Source organism: Bombus pyrosoma, linkage group LG5, assembly GCF_014825855.1.
Source record: "Bombus pyrosoma isolate SC7728 linkage group LG5, ASM1482585v1, whole genome shotgun sequence".
In the NCBI taxonomy this organism is placed as follows: domain Eukaryota; kingdom Metazoa; phylum Arthropoda; class Insecta; order Hymenoptera; family Apidae; genus Bombus; species Bombus pyrosoma.
In genome coordinates, this window is record NC_057774.1 from 11,179,580 (window position 1) to 11,204,736 (window position 25,157).

Here is a 25,157-nt window from a genome sequence, read left to right on the forward strand (position 1 = left end):
TTCTTTCTCGCGTGTAATTAGACGATTAACAGAAGTTAAGTTTAGGCGGATCCTTAAAATAGATTAGGTTTTATTTTCAATTAGGCAGCCTATTTGGTTGTATCAAATCATTCACAGTATCCATCGTTTTTCTGCAAAGAAAATTGTTTCTAATTCTTGCCGAATATTATTATTATTGTACGAGTTTAGAGGAAATATGCGGTCTATTTGGTTGCATCGGATTCACAGTAGCATTATTTTTTCTCAAAGAGGATCTTTTTACCTATCGTCTGATATAACGCATATCGAATTAAATAACGTCACATTGCTTATGGAAAGTTGATACGCAAGTTCTAATTCAAACAAAATCTACGTTCAAGTGGAAATTCTTTCGCAAAATCTTAAGAGAAGAAGGCAGAGGAATCGAGTAGGTTGAGGATTGTCGCTCGACCTCGACTCGAATCACCGAGAACGCGGTATAACAATGTTTATGGTAATTATTTAGAAGTGTGGGCGCTTCGCCGATGTCAATGACCTTGAAATATCTTGTCATCATTATCTCGAGGTCATCATTCCGAACAACTTTAACTTTTCTCCTTTATCGCGTAGCTTAGACTATATTATAGGAATGTGGCCGCGGTCAGGCCATCGCCTGTACTACAATTCACGCCACGAATGAATATATTCATACGGTAAGTTTAACAACAATTTTTTGCGAATATCTTGGAAATTAAAACCGAGCCGCGGTAACAGACGTAGGAAAAAGTTGTTCAGAACGATAAGATTGACAACATATTTCAAGGTCATCGAAGTCGACGAGGAGGCAAACTTCTAAATAATTACCATATTTATTCAAGCGATCCTACGTTGAATCGCATCGATCGTACAGTCTGCTTGTCGACTGTATTTTGCCTACGTAGTCGGTGTTCTACGATGCTACATGACGAGAGTATTAAGTAGTCTAAATGGAAATAACTGCGACACGCGGCACATCGAGAAGTTGATTTTCGCGTGAGTAAAGGAGTTGCGCGCGGATTTCCGATCGTTCTACAAAGCATCAGAGACGCATTATAGAGTTCGCGGCATTGATTCGAACGGATAATTCGAACGGGCGCGTGAACGTGCTTTTGCACCGGGATACGAGTGTCTGCCTTTGATCTTAACCGTTCCACTCGAGATAATGCGTCGCCGTACGTGATTTTGTTCCGTTTATTTTCAATGATGTCTTTTTTTGCGATCTTGCAAATATAAGAATATACAAAGTGTTACACAATAAAAATTTAAGGGTTTATGACACTCGCTGAGAAGAATTAAAGAATTGAACTTTTCGAACGCAATATTCACATGTACGTATAAATTTTGATATTAATTTTGATATTTTCCGAAACACACTCTTTTCCCTATTATTTACTATGGCCTAGAAAATCAAGCTCACCGGTAGTAGTAGTCTTACCGGATGTAAATTATATCGTAATGCTAAATATTTCATATGCTGCATACGAAATTACGTTTTATGCTAAAATATCCTTGTATCGAGAAATATCTAGAATCTTTCCTAATCAAGCATTTTTTATTTCTCTTCACGACTATCACGAGCCTTTCAACTTTTCTCTGTAGCACTTTAAATAATAAAGTGGCAATCGATAACGCGAAGCAGATCTTATATATCAAATTTGTGTAACATCATTTTTGATTTCATAGCGAAAATATGGAGATTAGATCTGCAATTAAAATTTAGTTATACATTCTGTCGAAAATGTGTTAGGATGTTGCAAATATTTTTCTTCCATTATGCTTCGATTATGCATCATGCATGGTATTCCTTTGCATAACCGATGAAGATGCCCGAAGAAATTACATATATCGTCTCTCGTACGATCCTTTGATCATACGATAAAAATATCTTCGTTCTAGCAAAGAGAGTTCTAAAGTCGTTTGTTGCATACGAAATTCCTTTGGCTCTTCTAATTACCTTCAAATTTAACCTGATCGAAGATAAAATCTCTGATAATCCTGGCTCGTAATTTAATTATAAATCAACGCATATATTTCCTGTTCTAAAGAATTAATAAGAGACGTGTAACATCTTCATTTATTTAAACCGAATCTCATATATCTGACAATGTTTCGATCTCGTTCGATCTGATATTTTTTAAGTGCCTCCGCTGTTTTATAATTCACTCTATTAATCATCTTAAAACATATACAAATTATCCACTGTTTCTCTTAATGAGCTTCGAAAATTATTATACAATTAGATTGATCTACACACCTAGAAGAAGTTATTAATTATCCAATGAATAAATTCGGGAAATTCTCCGACCGAGACATTGAATTCTTACGTAGTTGTTATCTTTACGACGTGTAGCAATGGAATTGACGATTCGAGATCCGATCGAACGTCGTCCATCTTCCCTTCCAATTACCCGAGAAAATTAAACGGATGGTTTGTGTCTTTAACGATCTCGTTCCTTTTTACATTTTTTACTACAAACGACCATACCGAAGCATTAAGTAACGCTAATAAGCCAATTACAAAGTGCTGCGACGTATCTGATTGTGAAAGATAACTTGAAACGAGGATTTCTTTCAAATTTAACGGGAAATTTACCAGAAATGTCGAGTCTGCTTCGTAGACACTTCCTTTTTCTTCGTAACGTCCCGAAGTTCAAAAGCTTCCAACATGTTCGCTAACAACGCCAAGCAAGGCACAAAACTTCATTTCGAAAGTATACAAGTTCCTCGATAATTCCGCTGTCGTAAGAACTTCAAACGATACCCAGCGGAATGTAGTTCAAAAGTGGCGGTAGTATTGCTTCGGAATACCGTGATTCAGTTGCACGGCAAACAGCCCGCGAACGATACAAAGGAACGACAAAATATCGCAATAAGTAAATGCTATTGCATCGTCAAGACGTAAAAGCTTGCCTTCTTTTGAACGAAAAAACCACGCTAAGTCTATACTTGTTGATTTTTATATTGCTCGGTGTGGTAGATAGCTTGTGAGTGGGTGGCAGTTCATATATATATTTTTTATTATTATTATTATTATTAATTCCTCGATCAATAGAAAACAGCCAAATTAATATGGAATTAGTTGACGACGTATTGAATTTAAAAACTAATTTTTTTCATAAAGAACAGCAGGTGCAGCTTGTCATATCTCTCCTCTGTAATTCTATAATTTCTTCTGTTCGATAACAATAGAAGTACCGCAACGTTGTGTTAATTAATTCTGCCTCTTCTGAACTTGGGGTAAACTTCGATAGGTCTGTGATAGGTGTCTGACATGTTCTGAAACTGAATCAAGGATGTAACGATAACCATCGTACAAATGTGTAAACGTCTTGTAAATGTTGTGTGTCAATCGTGTTGTTCGAAATTGAAGAAATTTACTGCTGTTAGAAATGTAACTTCCAGTGCGAACTTCTTGTTATAATTACATATTTCTACATACTTCAAGAACTCGTGTCTTCAATTTGTTTTGTCATTTTCTTAATAAGTCTACGCTGTCAGGCGTAATCTTAGTCTAGTCATATAAAAAATACTACAATATAATCGTCTTCGTGAACCGTATGTACATAGAAGAGCCTCTGCGACATAAATAGCACGAAAGTGACGTATATAGTGGAAAACGCGGGATAGAAAATTTCACTTTTATCTGTACGGCTATGATAACTTTCTCGACCATGCCAATATCATTTTCTCCTTCGCCAATATGAATATAACCACTCGTAGCCTGGATCGTTGCGATTCACATCGTGGATCGTCCGTTTCTGCAAATGTTTTCTGCGGTACGTGTACTCGACGCGCATCTGCTGCACGTTTCTGACTTCCATCGAAAGTTTGTTTCTTTTTCTACATTTATTTTTTTTTTTTTTTTATTGTCGACAGTATGAAACGATGGAACAATGGTATTTAACGTGGCGTAGAAAAGTGTTTACGATTACGACGCAGCACGCGCGTTTACGACGCGTTAACGTCGAAGATGGTTGCTCGACTTTCGCGTCGCGTCCTGTTTTCATGCTCGTCCACGACTCTCATTAATACTCGAATCGATAACTTCTTCCATTTCGCGACGACGCTCGGCGAGAGCCAATTTTTTTGTCGCTGGACCGTTCCATGCCACTTTCGAGCCGTTCAAGCGTTTTCCAACGTTGAAATCGAGCGCGAACGTAGCGGGAGTTCGATGCGCCGTTATACTGGAAATGTGTGCACGCGGACTCGTTAAAAATGGGTTGTTCGAAAAAAGTTGCGCAACCGTTCCTACGATTTTCCGAGATATCACCCAGTTTCCGCGGGTAACGCCGCTATTGCTTTCTGTCTATGGAATTATACCGGATAGATGGATGGCAATTTCCTACCAATTTAAAAGATATACATTTTCTTCCAGTTTGTATTAATAGATCAATGTTTAATATTCTGTTAAATGTTACTTACATTTATTATAATATCAATTGTCTCCCAATGAAGCAGTTTTTTTTATCAGCCTTTAGATCTTTCATTTTCACAGATATGACGTATGTAACGCAAGCGATGAAAATGTGGATATTGTAAGGATGATTACGATGTTCAAAATTTCACAGGATAATAGTACGGTTATGAATGATAAGAGAATTTTATGTAAAATGATCAAGTATTCCTTTACATGATTTTATTCGATATAACATATACATATAATATTAATACATTTGAATATGGAATTTAAACGGTAGAATGTAAAAGTAGTAAAGCTGTTTATATGAAATTTTGAAAATATGAAAGTTGTTTCTCCGCTTTTGATTACTTTTAAATCGTATGGATTTAAAACATATAATTTATAAAAGGAATTCTCGTTTGATTAAATACGAAGATATAGGTGATTTAGGTTACATCGAAAAGTTGCGAAAACCAGGTAGTCGTATCGGTTTGGGAACGAAAATTTTTCTCGTCATGTCGTCCCGCAACTCAAAGTCGTTCCAATCATCGAAACTCTATATTCTGTTAGCTGACATCAAGGGAAGCATGTTGGCTGCAGTTGCCATATAAATTTTCGAAAAAGGTTCAGCGAAACGAACCGGCCATATCGAACCAACCGACAAGCAAAACTTTTTTTCTATGTAACTTGGTTGTTGTATTAACCTACCGTCCATAGTTCAACAAACGAAACTACATTTTTTCATGAATTCTTTTCGTCCGAAGTGTAGAAAATATGTATAATAATATCGTTAATTTCCGTGTAAATAAATTAATGTAACTTTGTTGTCATCTCAATCTAGAATTTATAGCTTAATAAATGAAATTACTCCTTTTTCAAGAATCTCTTTCACCAAAAAAAGTGAAGGGAAAATATAGTGTTATTACCTTTCGTAAATTCGTTAATGTAACTTGATTTTAGTATTAATTTATGGCTCATACCCCAACAAACATGGGTCTTTTTGAGAACTTTTGTTGGAAAAAAAAATTGAGGAAAGAAAAGTATATAATATTATTGGAGATACTTCAAATTCGCTGATTTATCGCGAGTTTGATCGCTGCCATGCTTTTATTTTTCCCATATTTTGCAACTTTCTTTTCTTCCTTGAGAGATGCTGTTAAATGTCGTGCAAGAATTTATCGTTCGCAAAAAAGTACAAAAATGTCTATTTCTTTAATATCGTCCTCCAATATAAATGACTAAAAATTTCCATATCTTGAGTCACTAATCCGAAATGAGAAAGTGCAATCGTTGAATAACGCGTTTTCTGCAGATCGCAGTCGCAAATTCATTAAAGCCTCGGAGCGTGCAATGGCGGGAGAAGATGTTAGTTTTCTTCCATGGTTCATTTCAAGTTCGTCAAGTTACCTCTCTGTAAATTAAACTTACTGGCTGAGAGCGTACACCCGTGTGCCGTAAGCTACGGCGTAATTGGAACGTACTTACCTGTGGAGCTTCCCGTAACATATAACGTTTACAATTCTATCATATTTCCTTCCCTAATCACTCGTACTTGCTGCGGTGCTGTTTTGCCTTCCGCGGTCGCCACTACCTCACCCGGAACATAATAACGTCCCAGTCGAATTTCATTACAGGGTCACGGAAGGTGGCCCGTCTTGAATTTCCGGAAGTTCATTAAAGTCGGAAAGAGGCAAACCAACATTAACGATCCGACGCGACACGTTGGATTTTTCACGAATGGAGAATCAAGGGACGCGACAGAGAGATGATTTCTTCTTTTTTTTTTGTTTCTTTCCTCGGCCAAACAACGACTCGTTTTTTAATCTATTTTTCGTCGAAACTGAGTTCACTGAGCGTATCACCGAAGCCACGGGGGGAAAAAAGATACAGAGGAAAAATAAATGAATCGGAAGCGTAACGGGGCTGAACTCGCAAAATTCAACGCTGTGCTTTTTGTTTAGGTAGTTAACTGACGAGTTTGATAGTGATATAGATTTTTAGACAGCGATTTTGGTTCGATAGTCAAATATTTGAGATATTCAGAGAAAGTGGAGTAACGGTGATAACTTAACAAATTATGTTATCCGTTGCCTAACAACCTTAACTAACTAACTTATCCTCTCTAGCATTTCTTCATTCTTCGAGGATATTAATTCGAAGTGCTTTTTATTCTCTGTTGGCTGTTACGAAATAATGACTAATTATTTTTAATCGGATGAAAAAAAACAACAAAATTGGCACAAAGAAGATAATATAATTTCTTTTTCTTTCAATTTCAATGTAGTATATAGGACGCTTTAAAATATTCAGTGCAACAATAATTGATTCTATAACATCCGAGATTAATATGCAAGAAATGAATTCCTCCGCTTTTCTATGATCGACTGTTAAAATAAATATATTTAATAAATATGTAAACAAATGTGTACATAAATACATCATATAGAATAAATATGCTTACACAAGTTATATAAATATACTTAGTATAAATAAGCTCACATTGGAAAAAGATGTGTGACTTGGTCCATTTTTTCTCTCCATGCCACTTTTCTAGAACTTAATCTCCATTTTAGAAATTTCCTACTTTATACATACGATTCTTTTGTTTCTCTTCTCATTTCTAATAAGAAAATTAGAGAAAGAGAATTATTTGACTAAACACGGTCTTTTTAACGAGAAACGCTGTTTGTTGTTACTTGCCCAGAATTTCTATGTTATTACTATTCAATTGTTGTTCCCCATTATACAGAGTTCCATGGAAATGCAGCGATAACTATAGCTTTTGAAACGGTGCATTCATTATGTTTAACGAGGACCGTTATTAAACCAATACGTGTAAAGTATTTTGGTTCGTTTCCTACGTAGCTATTTAGACAGCCACGTTTCAGCTAGACTTTTCAGCGTGATGTTTACGATACAATCCATCCATAGACATACATATTCGTTTGAGAACTTCTCTTATTAACTCATGAGCTTTTCTGTGGCTTTTCCTTGTTAATCTATATGTTTTGTTTTTTTTTATTTTTTTATAAAGCTCATTTCACAACTGATAAAACGAAAGCTGCAGATATAAAACAAACGCGAACCATCCGAATAAAAATTTCAGTGAAGTCTAAATATGTATAGCGTAAATCCACTGTAATGTAATTATTAATATAAATATTTGAATGTTTATAGAAACCAGTTGGAAATATATTGTTATCCACGCTATACAGAACATTGTGAAATTTCACTAGCATCGTGACGACAATCTGTTATAATGGTTGTATTGGTAAAGTTTGAAACAAATCTGAAAATATACATAAAAGCTGAAAGTATACGAGATAGTTGGAACAAGTATAGATTTTGAAGATCACAACAAAATTTATACATAAGAACGTTTACCGAGAAAAATAATTACTCTGTCAATAGGTTAATCGCGAACTTCGAAGCTGTTGAGAATCGTTGATCGTAATCACCGAAATAAATATGTAGGAACATTTTCATTACACGTAGAGATGATAATAAAATAGTTTTGTATTTATTTAATATGCGATTTACAAGACGTTCACAGATACCCGTTACAGGTGTTTCAGCACTCTTCTAGTCTCGCTTTTATCATGCGTACGGAACAGTGGTATTCTTTTGTTATACGAGACGCTGCGCACATACTCACACTCATATATGTGCATCACTACTGCGCGACTGATTCGATGTAGCGCACAAAATTACATATATCTGAATAGAAGCATCCTATGAGATAAAATTGTACTACTCGAGATGCGGACAATTTCGCTATTACAGACGACGAAACGAACGAAGATCGCGTAATTTTTAGACAGGATCGTCTGAGAGGAGATTAACATAAAGCCAGACGTAGCCGGAAGATTGGATAGAAGGATTCTGAATTCGAGTAATGAAAGTACCCGATACTGGATAAATAGACGTCAAAGCGTACAAACGGCGAATTTGAATGAACACGACGAAGTAATGCGTGTTCTCTTGTAACTGGAATGTCAAAGACTTCTTCTTAGATCTATCGATACATTTCCGGATGAGATTGGAAGCTTTGCGAAGTTTCGAGATTTCCAGACGAAATACGCTTTGACGTTTCGCGACCAAGTTTCTTTACCTATTTTTTAATTCTATATACATTTCTGTACAACGAATGTTTGTCAGAAGTTTACGAGAAATTTGTATGACAGGCACGGTAAACTGCTAAAGTACAACGTGGCGCGTTCCTTTTGAAGAATACAGGAAATAATATGAATATAATATCAAATTCATGTATGGAATGAATAACCAGCATCCTCGATCAACAATAGACCCTTCATCAGACCCTGACAACGATACAAATAGGACCCAAAATCCTTCCAACAACCGAAAGAATCTAATCTCTTGAGATTTATAACTGCGTATAAATCCGTAGGGTCTTCTCTAATAACTGACGAAACTAGACAAATTATATTTAACCCTTTCGAGACTATTGGGACAATACGTCGTAACGTAAACTTCAGTATGTCTACTGGGATATATATTTTCCCGAATTCAGTTGTTTATCGTTATGACCGCTACTCGGAGCGTACTTCGCGTCGATACTGCCAGGTTTATAACGTAACCCGGAAAAACTGTATAAACAGTGTGTGCTGTAAAAAATTTGCGACTACGTATCCCGATTTCAACAATATGCTCAACCTTATTTCTTTAACCTAAACATAAAAACTAACCAACATCAAAATTGTTATATTACTGTGTTTATTGACGAAAAGAAAATCCACGTCGAAAGAGTTAACGAAGAAATAATCCAGAAATAACGATTCTCGCGCAACACGATTCTTTTCGACTCTACGTCTCTAAGTAAGTCGTGTCTCATTAAAATTCTCTTTCGATCTTTCCACGCAATCTAGAATTATTCATCGCGATCGTTCTGATGCTTCTTAAATAATAAAAAAAAAAAAAAAAAAAATTACGCGACGATGGATTGGAGCCTTTCGGTGAAAAGAGATTGTAGTGTCTGGGAGGATGCATTGCAGGCGATCTTCTTTCTCTTTGCCATTCCGTAAACTGTAGATACGCACCGAGCTCGATAAACGTAATCTTTCCAATCACTATAAACACAAAACACGATAGCGACGTTTCCTAAAGTATCAGCCTTTTTGTCATGTCTTCTTGGTTTTCATCCTTTTACGAATTGTAATAAAGGGCAAGTATGAGGGCGCGCGCTGCCGCAGCACACAGATGCGCGCTCGTCGTATCAGAAACCATTTCCATCGTTGGCCCCTGCTTTCAAAACGCCTCGAACTTCCGAACGAAAACTCTCGATATTCTTCGAAGTAACTTAGCCAGGCGCGACGAAACTTTGTATTTTTGGAAGGGGCAATCGCGTTAATAATAATTCTGTTCTCCGAGTAATTTCGAGCAATTTCATAGCCACGCCTACGTGCTTCCCGAAGGAGTAACTTTATTACATCTTTTGCTTCGTTCTAACTTACGTTAAGTAGCGTGTTCTATGACGTTTTTCTTCTAAATTCTCGAGTTTCTAATTCTTCAGCTCTGAAATGATATTCTAGAATATTTACGAAGGCTTTTAGAGCAGTGCAATACTTCTTAAAAGAAAAAAAAAAAAAGATATTTCTGTTTAACCAAATCGCCTATTTTAAAAGTGGTATCGAAGAGAGAAAATGAACAGAAATGAACTTGTCATACCTTCCCTTTGTGGTTTGCGAATGTAAAGCTACTTTAACTGTTACTGTAAATCGTATACTTTAAATTACTCTCTAACTTGATATATCATCAAGGAATTAATGATCAAAGGTAGTATGAATTACGCAAGACCAAGCCGACCCTCGGCAACGTAATTCAAGCTACCAATTAATTTCTGAAAACCACTTTTTTAACTTCCCTTAAAACGAAGCTTGCGTTTCCCTAACGACGCGAAACGCGCATACGTAAACGAAGTAGATAAACGAGGCACAAAATGCCCATCAGCAGTCACAGGCTGACCAACAATTTCTTGCTTCCATCAAGCGTAAACCACCCCTTAATCGCTCTTCGTCGAACGGAATGGCCGATTTAGCCGTAGAAACAGTCATTTACACATGCGTTATCCGACCAGTTCGAATTTCGCCCCTGGCTGTCCCGCCGTTTTTTCGATTCAATTACGAATTCGAGGATCAGTTTTTGCCCGACTGTGCACAGCGGCTCTCAGTGGACGCCGTATAATGGCCCGAGTCGCCTAACTCCGTTCGAAGTGACATTAGTAACCGATTTTACGTTTCATCGCGTTCCCATCCTCTTCGCTGCTCCCTGTTATCAACGATCGCCATTTGGGAACCATGGAAACTGTCTTATCATCGTATAGCCGCACTTTCGCCCGTACAAAGCGAGGGTCACTTTGCTCGCGTGCTCTCTCGCCCTACGACCCCTCGAACCAGCGTTCACCGACATACCAGTGAACGCGCTTATTCAAACACACGTGGACGTAGAGAGTAGCACGAGCATAAAGTTGGTTGACACTCGCATTACAGATAGGACTTTGCATTCGGATGGCAACCGTACAGAACTACGTCGCGAGTTTTGCTCGGTGAATGTTCCTCGGGGCTTCTAAGGTATCAGCTGCAACTAGTTCCATTACCGGATCCGTCTGGCCAAACTTTTACGAATTAGGCGTGGGGCTCGAGCCTTCCTATATTGTGATTGATTTCGAGGCGTCGATGACTCCTGACGCCAATTATACCAAAGTTTCGCAATAACGACCATCCCTTGAGTATTTAATTTGCCCCGTGCGCCGTTTGGGAATTGTACGCCGCATTGAATTAGGATCGACGAGTTTTGACGAATGGTTTGCGAATTATTCGTACAGCTGGGAGCGAAAATTGAAAATTGACTGGGTGAGAAGGAGAAGGAAAATGGAAAATTTCAGAGAATCGATGAGCGGCAAGCGTAAGTTACAGATTTTTCTGTTACATAGACAATGTTTTTTGTGGGATTATTTCATGTCGCATAGATCAATTAACTGATTTGCATAATTTGGTAAATGTTTCTCAATCTTAAAATCTGTATAAAAACAATTTGTTACGAGAGTATCTCTGTTTTGGTTTGAAACTTTTGAAAAAGGATTTTAATTCAATTAGCTATATCAGGGGATCATCCTATAAGAAGAAAAGCTCGGCAAAAATTACCTTAGAAAAAAGAAGCGAGGTGTCTTTGAAGTTGAGATTATGGAATTTACATAGTTTTACATAGCTACATAGTTAACTTGAACGCGACTACAGTAAAGCTTAAATTTCAGCGTAATTTAATAATGAACCTTGAAAAGAGAAGACAATAAAAGTCCAAGCTACAACTTCGTCGCTTTAGCCTGTTTATGTTTAAACTTCGTTATTAACTCAAACATCTATACGTAGATTATTTTCAGAAATTTTATTCTCGTTAAGATGTGTACGAAATGTTCTAATTATTTTATTAATCGACGCTGTATCGGTCGTTGTTAACGTCGGAAATTATTACTATATCAGTCGTTATCAGTATCACCATATTTAGTACCATAAACGTTTTTTTATTTGTGAAGCAACAACAAAGGCGTGACAGATGAACATTTAAATTATCGCCTTTTAGTTCTATAAAGACGTCTGAAAGCATTTGAAAAATATTTTTTATTTCTTATATCCGCAAATATCGTTGACCAAAAAATTAGACATTTATACAAATTCCAGCCGTGGATATCTGTTTTCTTTCCCGATCGATGCACTTTCTTTGATTACTAATTGACTAATTATCACATCTATATTATCGTATGTTTTGCAATTTATCGCAGTTTGTCATACCAACGAACCATTCACAATACGAATCATTCATAAGAAAACATTTTCATGCATGTCATGTTTTTTACATCACCATTCTAATACGCCATGCTCATTCCTATCAATTGCATAATTGGTATAAACGCAAATTGCAGATCGTGACAGTTCGAGATGTAACTCCACAAATCACCAACCATAAAACTAAATAAAAACATTACAGATATCATTCAAAACGTTTATCCAAATCAAATAGAAATTGTTATTGACAACAAGGAAACTGGGACATCGCTTGCATTCCGGTATATGAAGTTTGCTAGAACATTCAATAGGAATGTTATGCTACTGGAATATAACAAATAGAAAGGTAGCATGGTACAATTTGTAGAAATTTCGGCGCAATAATTAGACGGACAAACCGAGGGAAAATTCATTCGACGTCGCGCGAGCTGCGTATCTTCGCCGGTTTGACAGCTCGATGGTATCGCATTGTTCGCTGAATTTCAACTGATTATCATAAAACGCGTTAGATCCCAAGCTCGATAATTTTCTGACGAAAATCTCGTTTCGTCCCCATACCCCCTGGACTCGTCGCGCCATTCTTCGCCTGCTCGGTTTTGTTTCGCGTCGCAATCAGTTTCAGCTTCGCGCCTCGATGCTCCTACGTCGAACTTCCGTCGCCGATAAATACGCCAGCGATCACGGAATAATAAAGCAGCGAAAGACAGTGGAACAGAGATAGGGGGAACGCAGGTCGATAAAAGACAGGGGGAGGGGGAGATTCATGGTATGTATCTAGTTTACGAGTTCGCGAGAAATATCTTTTTTTGACTTTACGTCTTACTTTCTTTGATGGCTGCACAGCATGCCTCAAAACTGTCGGTCTGTTATCCTCTCGCTTTATAATTTATTTCCAGTAGCTAGATCTAATTCTATTAAATTTATTTACTTGATTTTAGCACTGTGATCTATGTAAAAAATACTATACGTACATTTGGATTTAATGACTTTTAGTTTTAGGGATTGAAACGAAGTCTGAAATTAAAGTAAAGATTCAAATCGAATACGATTCTTGCTCGTAGTGGATCGACTATAGCTTGCGACGAATACGATTCGGTATTATAAGTTAAGGATTTAAATAGAAAATGATAGATTAATACGTTGAACCTTGCATTTTGCAATTTTCTTTTCTGAAAGATGAAGTAAGATTCTGGATATGTCTATCGGACAAAAGCTTCTATGGTTGATCTACGCTTTTGAAGCAACCGGTATATATCCTTTCTGCTTATCGGCCGGATGTATCTGTTGCACAGTGAAAGGCGCGTATAACGGTGAAAGCACTTTGACGAGAATATAAGATGTAATTACATAATTACTACGACGCAGATGAATCTCTTTAGTTGGTTTCATTGATTCGAGTTTTATACGAACTTATATAAAAAGGCCGGCAAGGATACTTTCTGGGCTTTCAAGCAGTTTATCTTTGCGTAATCCTATCCTGTGACGGTTATGAAATTATCGTTCTTTCGAATACGAGCGATCTTTAGACGGTCGACTAAAAGGGATTCCTGCTTTATTCTGCAAGCCATTACAGAATTTGAAGCAAGGAAAACAATGTTTTTATCTCGTGGATAGCTTGCGTAAGGTCGCGATGTACGGCATATAAATTTTGTATATTCACAGGGTTGGCTAAACGGTATACGATCGAAGAGTAAGAATATTTTTTTGTAAAAGAATTTACAATGGCGTTCAGAAAGAATTTACAACGTCCACAGGTACTTTCGTATAAAATCATTTTTACCACTTACCCTTCCAATGAAGGGTTCTTTACTAGGTTCTACGTTTCATTTTCATAGCATCAAATCCTTGTAGTCATATAAAGTACCATATCAAATGATACGAAATATATTTCAATATGCTATAACAAGTACAGTGTGATGTACAAATACGTTTGGAGCAACTGTATATTAATGCAACTTAAAGAGCGTAATCTATTACCGCAAATCTTTAATTGTTCCGAATTTCGTTGAAATATTTGAAACCGAATATTTAACAAATTCCTAAAACTAATAATCCCAATTTCATCAGGATATTAAAATATCCTAAAATACGAAAAAGTTGTAAAACTTTCGGCGATATCGGCGATGTCGCCGATGTCGGGGACGCAGGGCAAATTAACTTAACTAAAATCGTCCGAAGAATATTACGCTTAATTAATCTGACAGCTCGATAATAGGCGAATAGGAGCGTCCTTAACACGGCGGAGCTACGTCGTAGCTTCGGGACCCGGCATCCCGTTTCAAAATCCTCGCTGATCCGCATTCTTCAGGGCATCGTTGAGCAGGCATAGCTGTCACGGATAACAGCTCGTTCGGTATATTTTAACCTTGCGCGTGTCGACGCTGGTACGTCGTTACGCGGCGACCGTGCACCTCCCTTTCCTAACCTGTAATCATCACCTACCATCTATCCGAATGGCGCGGCGCCGCTAAAGGAGACCTGCTCTGCAGGTCCAATCTGAACACCGAATGGAAGTTGAGACAACCCACCAGTTATGTGGCATACGTCCCTACAATAAATACACCCGTTTCTCCCTCCGCTATGAAGTTGTTCTCCTCGTCTCTTCTCTTTTTCCCCTCTTCCTCTTTCTTTTCCGTTTCGATCTTCATCCTATTTCACTTTTCTGCTGTGATCTTTCGTTAAAGCTCAAGGGCGCAACCTCGACTTTGGTCTCGCGAGGATCGTAGTAGCGGTAAACAGAAAAGAAAATTTGCGAGAGATGAAATAGGTTGGAAAGAAGGATCGGGTTTTTGGTTATATACACTGGCACTAAGGAAAATATCTGAACACCTATCGCGGAATAATTTCATGTCCATGTTATACGTATGTGTTATCCGGAATATTTTAAAATTTTATCAGCGTTGTAACGAGATACCACTGATATGGTTATGTTGATCTTTGCAATCAGCCTAAAAATATAACAAAAAAAAAAAAAAAAAAAAAAATGGAGGCTGATGTTAATCCTTCCTCTATCAAATATTATAATAATTGGTTTACTTTGGATATTTTACATATTTTTATATATTATGCAGAATCGGCGATATCTTCGTTAGTTTGAGATTATTATCTTTGAATTCTATAGTATTTTTATATTCTGTCTACATTGTTGAAATTAATATACGTATATTCTTCTCTGTTTTACTTTCTTTCCTTCCTTTCGGTTAATATATACATCTTTCTGTACAGGATTTTCCGATAGTTCTTTTTTTTACAAGATTTATAATTGTTCTTCTTTGCGATGGAAAAATATTTCTACCATTTTCCATATAATGCCATATTTCATATCTCACACTTATTGTCGATGTGTTTTAGCGTAGGAAGACATTTCTGCTACTTCATAGTCATTCTTACGCTTTGAGGCTATATTTCTTGAAATAAGAAAACTTTTCTCTTATCTTAGTAACAGGTTCTTAAAATTGAAAAATCCGTAGGTTTCTAAATATTTAAATATTAAATCTCACTAGTGTCCTTGCACTACAACTCACTGTCGTAAACAAACATTCGTACGATTTTTTTCTATAGAAGTATAGAATTTATACGTCATATTAATCTTACAAAATTAAAGCTAAAATATAGTTGCGCTATTTTCCACTAATCTACTTACCCACTTGTTTCGTTTTACCGTTACGTTACATTTACTAAAAGAAAAATTTGTGTTATCTGCTCTGAACATTCCATATATATATATTTGATTAAAACTCACAAAAAGGGACAACATCATGTACGAATTATGTACTAGCTTTCTTGTCAATGACCTGGTGCAACGAATTAATTTCGACCGGACTTTAACCCTAATACCGTAGTAGCTGGTAATTATTTAGCACCAGAAGCTGAGCCTGAGCAGCAACAGCAGCAGCAGCAGCAGCCGCTACTAATGAGCGCTAGGTAAGAAATTTCGACGGTGAAATCCGTCGAACGCGCAATTTACGATAATATCGGTTGGCTCGTTGGCCGCGTCTAATGGAATTTCCGAAAGGGAGATTATCGTCAAGGATCACGCCCGTTGGCTGCTGATATTGAGTGGAACGCTGCTAATTGCAGGATCGTTTACGTGTTACGCGGTCAGATGTGTTCCGTTTGATAGGCTAAATACCGGCTCGCCGAAACGTTCATAGGACGAGACCTATTCTGGATTTCAAGGAATGGCCCCTGTGAATGAACGGTTGTCAGACGTGGACCCGATATTCTCCCTTCGTAGAATGGTAACCGATGGTTTGTTGATTACCGTCATCGATCCAACGTCGTATCTCCCACGGCGTCGAGCGTGTAATTTCGCTCGATCCGCACGTCCACTCGCGTTTCATCGTCGTCTGCTTTTGACAATCGACTTCGTGACGCCATTGTTTTCTCCACTGTACGTGCACCGATTGTTCGCGAACGGTTACATTGAAATCTATTTGCCGAATTCGACGAATTTCTAGAAAGATTTAAATAGAGTGGTGCCTAGATCGTCGAAGACCCGAGAGTTTCGCAAAGGTGGACGATAAAGCTTGTAATGTCTTATGTTTCTTTGCGTTGAAGATCGCGCGAACATTCGGATTTTTAAAAGCTGAGTAGTGCTATGAAGCGTGGTAAACATTTTAGCGAACAGGAATTTACTAGATAGGCAATTGATACGTGGTATTGAATTTGGAAGATGATGGGATACGTTTTAAAAACATAGATACGATAAAAATGCAGCCATGACGACCGGGGATAATAATTTCAGAATTTCAGAAATATTTCAAGTGTCATACTTGTATTGGAGATCGTAAGAGATATAGCTTTGTATGTAATAATTACCAGGAGCACAATTGTAATATTCTGTATAAAACCTTGCAGCTTTATGTACTAATAATATGCATTATTTATATATTTATAAAATAAATATCACTTATTGTTCATTCGCACGACTCGAACAACGTTGAACGCACGATATTATACATTTAATACGTAATCAAAATGTCCAAAATCCCACTGCTCCTCCTCCATTTACTCCGAGTGTCAAAAGCCAACAAAAAATTATCCACACGATCTATGTAAACGTCTTATCCAGAAATAGCTGCTTACCACGTTTCAGGTGATGATTTATTATCTCGTTCATATCTGCATTATGCATTCTCAGCGCATTGTACGCATCGTTTCTGTGTTCCATCCGCGAAATTATTCCGCTTACATAATTATATCAATTCGCCTGTACAATTTCCTAGATCGTGAAGCGGATTACTAACGACACGTAAGCAGATCAAGTATAAAAACGGACCACAAGTTTCAGCTTGCTTTTCCGCCAGTTAATAGTTAGAACGTCGGCAAACTGGATGTTCAATTGCATACGTACAGTTTAAAGCGAGGCGCATTCGAAGCTCGTGGAGCGCCAAGGATCTGATTACAATTGCACCCTTTCCCATCTATCTTCTCTCTTTCTCTCTTTCTCTCTTCCTCTCTCTCTCTCTCTCTTTCCGCTTCCCCTCTTCAGCAGCCTCTCAATTTACATCTACCATCAACTTGCAAATTGTTCCAATTTAGCTGGCACCGTGAAAATGAAAACATCACGTGTGAGAGTACATGCAAAACTCCGTGTATTATCACGTTCGACAGCTCGAGGATTACCGGTGGCACGCTAACGAGCCGTCAATTGTTCCTCCCCAAAAACAGCTGGTCGAAAAATTTTGCACCTCGAAACAGGATCAGCCGTGCACACGCGGAAAGAAACCGGCTGGGATAGAGCTACGTAAATACGTATTCGATTCGCGAACAGGGGGGAACCGATAGCGATGGGATCAAGTATATTACAAGCAAAGTTGAATTTAACTGTGAAGTTTCGAATATTTCATGATTGGGCGTCGGAATTTTATTGGAATTTTTATTTATCTCGATGTAAACAACGCGAGAATCCTATGATTACGAGATGGAAGGCTAATAAGAAGTAAATAGCGTTAGATCGGTCCTAATCATTGAAAATGGAATATAATTTATTGGTTTCATTTTTACATTTAGTCCGTGACACCTTTTTGACAACTCTCCATTAATGATATTAAGCTCGAAGAAAATTGAATACCTGTCGCATGTACGTAATATTCGAAGTGTATAATATATTTTGTTCTTCAGGATTCGACGTTTCCAAATGTTAACATAGTCGCGTAACCTCTTACGAGTAGTATCTAATTGAATATCGTAAACCTGGTCGTATAATATCGAAACTGGCAGGAATTCGTCAATACCTAGATACATATTGAACTTGATCCCATCAAGGGATCGTATTAGCCTACCGACAAAGCCAAACAAAGAAGACAGAGAGGAAAATGTCGAAAGCGTAACGAAACAAGGACGGGAATGCTTCCCGTCGGCGTTTCATTTTTCCCTGCGAGCTAGAATTTTGCATCTCCGGCAGAAGCATTTAATCAGCTGGTGCCCAGGGCGAAATGGGATTTAGTGGTGCTTTAAAAGGGCGCTCGAGGGGTTGACGGGGCGGCTAGGTGCCGGTTAGGGGATGTCCGGTTCGAGCGATGGAGAGAAGAGGCGAACTTGGTCGGCTCGCGAGCCGTGTCCGCTGGCGCGAAGTGCAGTCTATGCCCGGCGAACATTGTTGTGTGGCTGGGCGCTTTGGCCACACGGATATTCGAGGGCCAGAGCGATAGCCAATGCCACTCAGCAGCTTTGTTGAATTTCACGCCATTTGAGTAAATGGGCGAGCTGATCAAACAGCGGCGATATTTTGTAGACCTATCGTCGCGCTGCTGCACCGCCACGCAACGTCAATGACGGCGGTATCAATGCCAGCAGCCGGTATCAACGACACAATGTAGGTCCTTGTTGACGTTTAACCCTTCCTCTGGCCCGCGACTCGCGTGTATTAATTTTGCCGTGGTATTTTTTTCTCGTCCCGTGGTCTCGGATGCTTGAACCGCGGGGTTTTTGCTCGACGTTGCTCGTTCGTATTGCAGCCACTACCAGTTTCACCGAGTCAGTCATAATTACGATGCAGGCCAATCTGCGATCAACCTAGCGTCGACGAATAACGCGTGACGCGATTTCCCGCACAAACGCCACATCTATTCTTATTTCTCTTGCTCGCTCGCTCTGTTCTGTGCGAGGCGATCTCCTTGTCCCTTTCTGCCGTTCTACTCCCTCGGTTATTGCACGGCACGAGATAGGGGTTGTAAATTGAGCTATCGAGGGACGATATTGACCAACGTCTCGAGAGCATGGTTCGTAGGTTTGGATTAGGTCTGCGTTCCGCTTTAGGATCTCAATGGTCGAAATAAGTGGCGATTTACCAGTAATGCTGTTTCATTTACAAATAGGAAGAATTTATTGGACATTTAACGCGTATAATCAGTGCTAAGAACGATCTCATTAAATATCATGGCTTACCGATGTAATTAATAATCGATTGTTACTTCGATGATGTTCCCGAAATGTATGTCTGCGACAAATATTCCGGGACTCGTATATAAATTTTCAGATTCATTTCGAACTCTACCAACACGATCATGTAATTTCCATATACGTCTTTAGCTCGGCTTCAAATTTTACCAATATAGCCGTGACAAGTGCCAATAAAATTGTAAAACATTTTCTATATCACGCACAATATATGCATAGAATTTTTCTGTGATAAGTATTCGGATATTTTCACGAGCCACTATACTGTTGTTCAACGTTCTTTATTGACTCGTTCATCGACGAATCGGCTCGTGTTTCCTTCGGAGCTTCTATATTGCTGTCGTGACGACTGCTAGAACCTCGTTATTGCGACATAATAAATACGATCTATAATATAGCAGAAAGAAGGAACGAGAAGGCAGAACAGAGCGTGACACCATCGAAGAACGATTTACGATCGATCCGTGTGATTAATATCTGCAGCGTGAGCGGCGTTTTGCGCGACGCTTTTGTACCGGATACGCAATATCGGCGCCCCTGACGCGATAGTGACGGCGTGATTTAAATAATGATAATAATGTTGAATAATTATGGGGTGTAATTGCCGGTATTGTTCCAACGATAATATAATAGAGGCGGAGAATCGTGTTCGGTTCGTATAGCTCGAATCGGTTCCCGGTTCCCGCCTCTCCTCGACGTTATAACGTATCGATTTTCATAAATATTGTCGTATCGCTCGTTACCGTGACACTTTAAAGGCGGCCTTTTCCGATACGCAATCCGGCAAGTTAATCGATTCACGATAGAACACAAGTCACGTTGTGTATCCACAGATCGTTTTTCGTTGAAAACAGCATCATCTACATATTTATAGGGAGATACAAAATGTCGGAAAAAGGATCCGAAAGTTTGAAAAATATGGTTATTAGACATAATTAATTAGACGTTTCATTCAACTTCTCTGCTTGCCGCTGCCAACAGCCTGGCAATTCAAGAAGAAATTAAAAATTCGATTAAGAATATATAAATAAAGTATAAAAAATAATCCAAGAGCTTGATTCTTTGTATTTTACAAACCGCCAGTGCTTTTATTGAACGATACAAGAACGGAAAAGAAAAGAGCAGATTGTGCATCTATATTCACAGATATTTATAATCTTTTCCTTTCCAAAACCAAACTTTTGGCATTAACCGATAACAATATATCATTCGGTATTAAATTTGGCGATTAATAGTCGCTTAAAAATTGTCGAAACGCAAGAGATTAATCGATGTAGGTCGTAGAATTGTTCGTTAAATTAAATGTTTGGAGCTATCTTTCCATAAAAATAGAAATTCATCTTGAAACAATTCAAGAACGAAATGTCGTTGCTCACGGAGACAGATGGAGAATTACATTTCATTTCGAAAATGTCAATTTTAGATTCTACATATGTCGCTTGAACATTAGTTATTCCTATCGTCGGGTACAAGCTGTCAAAAATTTTCAACGGCCTCCATAATATTGAAATATGAAAATGATTATTATTTCATTTCCATACGTGTGTTTTAATTAAAAGTGCCTCTGTATTAAATATCAATAGACAGGAAGAAATTCTTAGGTAAATTGGCAATAATTTTCATGGAGATCCTATTGAGGCCGCGATATTAATCTTCGCGTTAATGTTGAAACTATGACGTTTCGTAATAATCTGGATTCCGGCTGATCAAATTAGTTCTATAAATTACATCGCGATTTCAATGGCGGGGTCGATTTCATTGAATTCTAATTGCCGAATCAATTAATTCCCGCAATAATTTCTTCAGCGTGGAAACACGGACGTTTCATACAGGCGGCGGAACGTGTCGTTCCCAAATATGAAAACGCGCTGCTCACGAAATTACGAAAGAGCGAAGATGATCGTTAAACGTGTCTGTATTCTTTCATAGCCAATTATCTTGTTACTGCTGACCCGTATAAAGAATAGGAGGGTTGCATCGTATTAAAGGTTTATATTGCCTCGTCTCGGTTGAATTTGCCACGCCAGCATTTATATAGGATGTTAGAAGATAGAATGCATAGTTGGAACCATTGTTTGGTGAATGTAATAAAAATGTGAGTAAATCGTTTTATCTCAGTAAGGTAGATGAACTAGACATAGTATGTAATGTAAATTTATAATATGCCATGCATGCTTCTTGCACGTTTATCGTTTCTTATTAAATAGAATTACAACATTTCGTTATTCTGGTTTAAATTCTTACTACATTTATTGCTTCCAATAAGAGAAAATTATAATCTGTCTGATTTTTAAACTGTTTACAACATGTAATGTAGGTACTTATAATACATATTACAAATAACCCGCCTGTCTGTCTAGAATTTAAATTGCGATATAAAATAGAATAAAATTGCAATATTTTCAAAATGATATTTTCAATTATCGATAAATAGATATTGTATATTATATATATATATATATATATATATATATATATATATGTGTGTGTGTGTGTGTGTATTGTATAAATATCGTAATGTTCCCTATCGACATAACGTTATCTTTTAATTTGCTTTCATAAATAACCATATTTTCTATCTCGCTTCTAACAATAAAACACACAATTATCTTTTTATATATCCACCCTATACCTAAAAAGGGTCTCAAGAAGCGGCGTTGACCACGTCAGTAACCGAACTCTTACCTGTCGTAGAATTCTCGGGCTAATGAGCCGTCATGAGTAGGTTGCTCACAAAACAACAATCTCGTCGAAAGAAACGATGAATATTAGTTTCATCAGATTCCACAGACTCCGTCGGTTCGATGTTAGCCGTTTCTTCGTCATAAATCAGGAAAACCATCGTCCGGCCAATAACGAACTTTACGTACACGGTAAAGTGGCCAATAACAATTCGTCAAAGGGAACCGGTTAGTAGAAAACACGAATAGTTTTTTTATCCAAACGATTGGAGATCAAAGGTCTTTTTTCTCTTCTATTCGTCAAACTTCGACCAACACACCTGAGGTTCCTTAATTGACCGATCTCACGGCTATATCGGTGTTAAATAGACCGACCAACCGTAGAATCGATGGATACGCTGATAATTATCTTGAAGATGTCACTGTCGTGGAAACGTTTCACTTACTGGTTAGAGTTACCAGTGACGGAATCGATGGGACGCAAACTGACAATCTGCTTTACGCGCGACTCATTACAAAGGATAATAGCTGTCAGCCCCAAGCGATCAAGCTGTGAATTATGGGTTATTCCATGGAATCATCGATGCGATTACAGTTCGGGTAACTGGGCTCTGTATTGTCTTCAAAGTCAGCTTTGGAAGAGCGTGCCTTTAGGGCTTAGGTCCTAGGTGAAATCTTTAGGAGAGAAAGTGTTATCGATTTCGAGAACACTGTTTGGATTTTAGACCGGAACGTTGCTTGAACGGAATTAAAACGAGTCTTTAAAAGAAATTTAGCAATTGGGTTATGCGACGTTTGTTGTAGAACATGTATCGGTTTTTGAAAATTTACGAGGTAAAATCTTCAATTTCTCTTTAATCGACTTCTGTAGGATAATGTTAAATGTACGGAATTTAATAGGTGAACGTTGCTTTTTCAAATCGACTAAATATATCAGAAACCACACATACCGCGGCTTTACGCCCCCGAAACGGCGTGAAACATTTACACCGATCCATTTAACATTCCAACCCGCTTATCGCTGGTGTTAAACCAAAACCACTATGTACAGTTTACTTTCGAACATGTATGTACAAAGATAATCTACCCACGAAGGAAGCTTCGAATTAAACGATAGAGATCTACGTGTTTTGTTTCCACTCTTGGACCAGCCAATATTTTTTATCGAAAATCGAAGTTACAGCTTCACCACCGACGAACGTCTTCGCGCCAGCGAGGTCTATCATTACTACGTATTATCGGGCTATCTAGATCGTCGGAAAATGACCGCTCTACTTTGATTTTTAATCGTAAACGTTCACGCCGCGATGGCTTATCGTTATTCCACGCTGTATTTTTACGCGCAGAAAATATTCATCTTCTATCGTTTTTACGATCGCCCGTAACTGGTTGAGTTGGTAGAGAGATTTTCGTGTTGTAAAATTCCATTCAGACCAGACCAGTTAACCGAATTTAAGCGATTTGAATTCATCTTGAATCTTTATTATCGCGAGTTTATCTATTATCAGTTTATTTTATTCGTTCGGTTTCTAGGTATTAGCGTTCAAGTGACTTTAAATTGTTTTTACTAATGAACGTTTGCTATTTTACTTGATCTGAAAAAGCGTTCAAATTTTAAGCGAAATTATGAAAGTTTTTATTTTATCCGATTAAAAAGAAGCAACACTTGCCAGCTGGATGAAACAGTATAATTACATAAATTAAATACAAGATAAACCATAAACGATAATGTTTCCAATTTCATGTTTGCTCATATTGGTTCTATAAATTTTAGACGTCCAATTAAAATCAAATCACTCGAATTACAGAGATTTCAAGTAAAGATACTCGATTTTTTATGAATACAAATGTGTAGACAAATTACTTGAAAGTTGTGTTGATACAAATCCAATATCAATATAATATCCAATATCAATATCAATATCAATGCAAGTCGAGTCATTTGACTTGGAATCTTTCGAATTCGAGTAACCTGACCTCGAGTAGATACCTACCGAAAAATAGATCAACTGGAAGAGCTTGAGTTCAGGTAACTTGACTAATTTGAACGAGGCTTTAACTTTCTCTGTGGCGGCTGTCTTGTTCCGCTCGATCGAATCGTTAGCATTCGAGTTCCGTATCGGTTTATCAGTTTCACGCGATAGCCTTGAACAGGTTTAGGGAGAGCGGGTCGATTAGCATATTACCACCTGTCTTACCTTAAGGTCTCGCTCCGGGGAGAACATATTAACGTCCCTGCCGTTTCGAACTACGTCCAGTTATCTTCCACGACGAAGATAAGTTGCCGTTTATCTCGTTACAGCGGACCTCGCGAAATTTATTACGCTAGGAATCGCGGCTGCACCACGATAACGCCGCGCCGATAACGTCGAAATGTACTTTGTCCCTGTGAAATAATAAGCGACGAAGGTATGCGATTCTGTTTACCTTTTAAAATGTTCTTTTTTCGATCGCCGAAAAATTCGCGTTTTTTATTTGAAAGCGAGGGAAATATGGAGATGTAAATTTTTTTACATTCTATTAATCTGTGCTTCTTTTTGGAGAAACGGAAAGAGATATATAAACGAAAAGAAAGATATTTTTTGTAGCGTGTAATGTAGCGAGTTTTATATTATTTTAGTTCCTATTTATGTATATATTTTTTGTTTTAAGTTTTTGCATTATATTTATCAGAAATGTTTTTAATTGATTTAACAAAATTTATCAAAACAGAACTTTTTGCATCATATTTACTAAACGAATGTTTATTTCGAACATTCATAAAGAAATATAATTTCTTGCATGATGTTTACATATTTTTTAATTTGTAGGTACGTGATTTTTTAGAGGAATAATGAGAGATGTGGCATAGAGGATGATATATAGTTTATGTTATAT

The 25,157-nt window shown here is 37.7% G+C and overlaps 1 protein-coding gene across 1 annotated transcript in view; it reads left to right on the forward strand.

Annotated features, from left to right (window-relative positions):
* The first annotated feature begins 1,032 nt into the window (after positions 1–1,032).
* LOC122567758 (hemicentin-2-like) overlaps positions 1,033–25,157 on the forward strand; it is a 504,101-nt gene continuing 479,976 nt past the window's right edge. The window contains exon 1 of the mRNA XM_043726708.1: positions 1,033–1,325. The gene's annotated coding sequence lies outside the window, so the exon portion shown is untranslated. The remainder of the gene's footprint in view (positions 1,326–25,157) is intronic.